Raw genomic sequence first — 6,619 nt, 5'->3', positions numbered from 1 at the left:
CAGGCTGTCTTGATATTACGGAGTTAACCCGACACCACGACGTGTTCCTGCAGAGCACTCGATGCCACGGCATGTTCCTTCGGAATCATACCCGGCGCTACGCGTACCTGCTTCATTCAGGTTTAACTGTGAAATACCTGTTGGCTATGCCTGCAACTTCCGAGCCTGTATTGCGCGTTATTGTTGCCGTCGCCTGCTGCGAGCGCAAAGCTTTTCGGCATACCCATCTCGTATGCACAAAGACGCGACCGCGTCAATCGGACTCAATCCTTTGTAGCAAAAGTTGCCTTACTAATCTCGCGATGAGTCCCCTGTCTCCGAGCGCAACCTTACAGCGCCGCCTACCCTAGTGCGCCTTTCGCCATCCCCGCGCCATCATCTGTCGCCTTCCCCGCCGCAGCTGGGAAACTAGCGGTTGCGGCCGGCCGAGGTGCGATCGTGGGACGGTCAGACACGCCAATTCCGACATCTGTTATCCTGAAGAACAAGGTGTGTTTGTGTGTGTGCGTGTGTTTGCGTTGACGGTGTATATACTACTGCTCATGTCGAAAGGGGTGCCATTATTTCTGTCATAAGCGTTGGCTCAAAGATTGCTTAAGGCAGGAAGGTACGTTGGCGTGGCACGGGAAGAAACTTTTCGTGGAGTGGCAGGCGAAAAGGTTCGCCCTATTGGTGTTTGATGGGCTTTGGTAGCGATAGGAGGACGGAGTTTTAGATCCTGGTTGACTCTTTTGTTCCACGCATCACATGATGCTATATTAGGCATAGATTTCTTATGTGAATACAGTGCTACACTTGACTGTGGTATTGGATATATTTTAAAACGGAGAAGATTGCCAATCGCTATGCTTGATGATTTGCAGACTGATCAAGTCTACGTGTTTTCTGTCTCAACATGTGTTTCTGCCTGCTCGGACAGCCGTTTGGTCCCACATGTTGCTCACGTGTCCTGATTGCATCATGCAGCGGTATTGTCGAGCCAGAGCGTAATAATACGATAAAGAAAATTTGTTAGTGCCTCGATTTGTTGTTGAAGCCATGGACGGGCGTGTATTGTCCCATCACCCTTAGATCGATTTATAGATTCCATCCTGCCCCATCTTGAATGGAAGATTTGTATCTGTTATTTAGATGTTGAGATTATTTTCAGTCGAAATTTGCATGACAACAACCAGCAGCTCGGCGTTGTTTTTAACTGCATCCAACAGGCTGGCCTCACTTTAAACTATAAGAAGTCCCACTTATGCGAGCGTCAGATCCATGTGTTGAGATATCTCGTCGACAAGGACGGTATACAGCAAAACCCAAGAATTATTTCTGCTGTTCGCAAATTCAAGCACCCGAAAACAGTAGATGAGCACAGAAGGTTCCCGGGCCCGTGTTCGTTTTTTCGCAGGTAAAGGCATTGCCCTGTTTTCTTTACCCCTGACAGACCTGCTTCGCAAGTACAATCCCTACATATTCGCTCAGTATGAGACTGCTTTCGAGCAACTGAAGTTTTTCCTCACCTCTGTGCCACTTCTCCTCCATTTCGATTCAGAGGCGTTAACCGAACTGGTGTGGGTGCTCGTGCTGTGCTAGGCCAGGTTCACGATGCCCGTCAACACGCCGTTCCCTACGCAAGTCGTACTCTGACGAAAGCAGAGAGGAATTACACAGTGACTGGTCTGGACTGCCTTACTGTTGTTTTCGCAATCCACAAGTTCAGGCCACCTTTGTACGGCCGCCATTTCAAGATTGTTACCGACCATCATTTCCCTTGTAGGTACTTTAGACTGCGTGACCCAGCTGACCGGTTTGCTCGGCGGGCCTTGTGGCTCCTACAATAGAAGTGTTCCCTTACAATAGCGGTTGGTGCCACACAGATGCTCACGGCTTATCCCGTCTTCCCTCTCAGAGCAAGGGCACTGGTGGGCACGATTTCGACAACTACTTAACTACAATCTCATCGGGCTTTCCTAACTGCCGTCTTTAGAAACCAACAGCGCAACTCTTCACTGAACACGATTATTCATGTAACCCACAGATCTGACCGAGCTACGCCATTTGTGATTCGTGACAATCGACATTACTACAAGAATTATTGCAACAAGGGTCCTGCACTGCTACTCGTCATGCCAAGATGCCTGCGTCTGTGGTATTTCGGGCCATGCACGGCGACCATGCACCGGGGTACCTTGGATTCGCCTGAACGCTCCACCGCCTCCGACGACGTTTCATTTGGCCTCAATCGTGGAAGGCAACCAAGGAGAATGTCGCTAAGGGTAATGTCTGCCAATGCCGCAAACAACCGAGTATAGCTCCTGCAGGAAACCTAGAAGCTGTTAGAACGCAAACTTCACCTTTTGAGAAAGTGGGCATAGATTTAATTGGTAACGTAACACTTATGCTGAAACAATGGCCCTTGTCACAGGAACAGCACTCTGTTTCGGGGTTTCTTCTGCGTTAAGTTATCATCCGCTCCGGAGCTCCTTGTGTGGTGACAAGCGATCGCAGCTGAGTAAATGGTGTAAACTACGCCTTTGTTAAACTTAATATCGTCATTCCAAGCCTCAGCATCCGCCAACCAATGGTCTTAGTGAGGCCACCAATCGTACCCTGGTCACTATGTTTTCAGTGTATGTCTCAGCGCATCACAGAAATTGGAATGCCGTACTGCCGTTCATGACGTTTGCCTTCTTCACTGCCAAGCATGAAGTCACAAGATACGAGCCTGTCCTTCTGTATGCTCGCCATCCATAAGGTTTTGTCGAGGGCAAACTTCCTTTTCCAAATAACCAAGGTGCTTCTGTCGCATGGATATCATATCGTGTCGAAAAAGCACGTCGACTTTCACGGCTCAGAACCCTATCATGGCAAACTTGTTCTAAGGCTTGCTACGGCGCGCAACATTTGCCCGTCAGATTCGACACCGGCGATTTCGTATGACTGTGGACACCAATTCCTTAAAAGGTGCTTTGCCGTAAGCTCGCTTCCAAGTATTCGGGCCCATTCGCCATTCTAAAATGCTTGAGTGACGAGACCAATGTCATCGCTAAAGTGATGTCTAATAACGACCGTTTACGTTAGACGAAAGTTGTGCACGACGTACGATTGAAACCCTACAATCAACCCGCACTCTCATTCGTTCGGTGAGCTTCGTCAGCTCAGGAGGACAGTGTAACGCCTCACCAGAAAAGCGTAGAAGAAGAAAAAGAAGCGGCGTCATGTTTTTACGGCGAAGCACTCTATGAGTAGGATTTGAATGATCGCATACTCGCGTAGACTAACAATTTTTCATACGTGGTCGATTACCGCAAATGCAGCAATAACAAACCGACCTTTTGCGGAGGTGAAGCAGGCGTTAAGCACTCACCGTACGTGGGCCGGTCCTGAAGGCAGTGAAATGACCAGACCCGCGGCGGAGGTGAAGCAGGCGTTAAACTCTCCCTATACGTGGGCACACCCTCGAAGATAGAGCAATGGCGGGCTGACCCGCGGCGGAGCTGAAGCAGGCTTCAAGCACTTCCTACATGGGGGCCCATCCCGAGGATAGTGCCAAATAGGGGCGACCCACTGCAGAGGTGCAGTTTGCCATTAAGCGCCCACATACACAGGTTCACTTGGTCGTCCTTCTTCACAGAGTGGAAGGGCACTCAGTTCATTCTTGTGTGTTCGGCTGTTTCTGACCATGCCATGTCTTCTCTATCATTTTTATTGCAACACATTCTACATCCCTAACAATATACAGAATCGTGTGCAGACATGCCTGCATATCAACGCTGTAGCTTTTTTGATGGGATCAATACAAGGCGGTAATTAAAACTTCAACTTTGAAAACTACAATTTCTACTGAACAGTTACTCTTCAGACACACTCTAATTGACATGCTATGTTAGTAAAAAGACACACAAGCCTGCAATAGTGAAAAGGGCAGGTGACATTATAGGCGACAGGATTTATCATCTTGTTTTGCCATACTTGGAGTTGTGGATTACCATGTAGACTCGGCCTTTTCATGCTTTCTTTTTCATTTCATTAAAGAAACTGTGCCTGTGTATGCTGATGTTATGAATAAGCAACTGAGAGTAGCGCTTCAGCCTCCACTGTTTCTTTTGAAAGAGTGTGCTTGACTTTCTTGTTCGGTATACCGTGCCACCTCTACTTCGCAAAACTTTGCCACAAGTTTGATGTGAGGATATTTACTAGGCTAGCCTTGTTTGTACAAGTTTATACATAAAATACCTAAATAGTTGATAAGCTACTGGCATAAACAAGTACATATCGCTGAATAATTTAGATACTAAACATCTGCAAGTATATCTCCACGCACGCATATAAACGTTTATGTAACAAAAGAGCGGTGATGTTACTTCGTACAAAACGTAAAAATAAAGTGCACATAGTGCAGACAAGGAAAACTGCACCAAACTGCGAAAGTAGAACCGGGATCGTGTCCACGAGATGTCCAAGATGTAAGACCATTTCATTGATTAAGCATCGCAATTGGTTGTACTACTCACACAAAAAACAACCATAAAAGAATATTCACAAAGAAAAGTTCCAGCATGAGTAGAAAACATAATGAATAAAAATATATATTTGATTATTCAGTTGGGAACCTTTATACATTTTATCAGAATCATAAGAAGCACCGATGGAATAAAATAGCTTTATTAGGACATACCACATGTAGTTCTTAATTTATTCACCCAAAATCATTGTAGAAGTTTACAAGAAATGGAATCAAATGCTACCATGATTAATCTTAAATATTCTACGCAATAAATAAGCAGAACACGGCAAATATTTGATGAGAAATCAGGGACTACATATCTAGCGCTGCATATCTGTGAAAAAGAAACTCTGGAAACAAAAAAAGTATGCGTAGTTTCTAAATGCGGTTCTGTCACCGCAAAACTAAGAGGATAAATAGAGGGCTCCTTTCTTCGTTCGCACTTTGTTATGCTATGCCAGAATCACATTTCAAGCATGAAGCAACAAGTCCAAGATCGCATTTTGCTATGTCTCCTACTACGTTTATTTGTATTTTGCCCATAAAGCAGTACAATGCCAAACAAGATGCCAGTTCACTAGAGCTAACACACTTCAAACGATGATCATGATTGGCATAAGGGGTACAAGCGCAACGAATGGGTCTTGCATCGCAAAATTTTCGATAGCAGCAAGAATAACGTTCCCAATGTGAAGTCATAAAAATGCAACATTTAGTTCAAGAAGTTCAATGTCTTCCTGGACATAGTAAAGATGACATTAATCAAAAGCGCCAACAATCGTTACTGGGGAGAAACTGGCCCTACGCGTTGATAGAAGACCTAATGGCTACTAGAGCGCTCCCCCCCCCCCCCCCCTCATTTTTAGGCAAGAACACAGGTGCAGAGGTCACCGTCATTCCTGCCACGCGACTACATAGGCAGCGTTCCAAAAAAACCGCGCCCCTTCAAACAGCCAGCAGCTCTTCTATCAACCCATATGGCCAGCGCTCTCTTAACATTGACTTGGGCCTTCGGCGCACCTTCCGATGTGTGAATTGTTGCACACGTACGCAAGGCCATATCGGCGGCGGATTTTCTAACTTACCTCACCTTTACTGTTGACTTTCGCGCTCGTCACCTCGCGGACACGACGACTAGGCTGTCTATACAAGGCATTCTCGCGCCTATGACATAAACGACTAGAATGGTACGCCATATACGCCTCGTTCACCGCCTATAGAGGCGCCACTGAAAGCCACCTAGCGGACGCTTCCAACAGTACACGCGGGAGCAGTAGCAGACGACAACCCTTTGCAGCAAGGATGGCTGAAGTTCGCAGCTGCGATTTCTCCTTTGTTCGGGTGCCAGGCTGCTTCTTCTGCGGAGACAGCTGTAGGGAAGATGCTGGCATCTGTGCGAGCGGGTATGAACATGATGTTACCGGTGTTTGGGACAACATGGTCCACATACGTGCAAGGTGTGTCTCGCAGACAAACGCCATTAACCCCATTTACATGACGTGGAGCTCATGTTCACTAGCCGATAAATTTTGTTGAGTGATGCGATCTCTCGGTGTTTTTTTTTTTTTTAAATTTTTATTCTACCCTTGCCGCACTGCTACTTCTGTACCTGAATAAAAAGCGCCCGTTGTTAGTGCAGACTTATATCAAACAAATCCGCACCGTGCAATCTCTGCATCTGCCGTTGTGATTTTTCTGCCGATGAATACATGTGACATCGCCGAATAAGTGCAGTCGAAGTCGCCTCAAGAAGAGTAATTGCCAATTTATAGATGGAAACGCGTACACTAGTCAACGAAGTCACCAAACACACCGGTTAATAAAAGCGCGTGTTAGTGCTGTACCTTGTTTTGTTATAGTGCAAGCTTGACACGGACAACAGAAGGCACATCTGACACACACAGCGCTGTATGACGGGTCGAGGGTGTATATATAGCAACGAGAACGAGAAATAAATCTGTCGTTGAAAGTAGCGCTGTGTGTGTCAGATGTACCTTCTGTTGTCCGTGTCAAGCTTGCGCTACAACAATATAAGATATGCCGTACCAACAAGCCCCTATTGCTATCCTCATCGAGTGCTGTACCGCCGATGCAATTCTGCTGCATACGCCGATGAACTACCGT

The sequence above is a fragment of the Dermacentor andersoni genome, chromosome 11 (genome assembly GCF_023375885.2).
Source record: "Dermacentor andersoni chromosome 11, qqDerAnde1_hic_scaffold, whole genome shotgun sequence".
Classification (NCBI taxonomy): domain Eukaryota; kingdom Metazoa; phylum Arthropoda; class Arachnida; order Ixodida; family Ixodidae; genus Dermacentor; species Dermacentor andersoni.
This window is presented reverse-complemented; position numbering follows the sequence as displayed.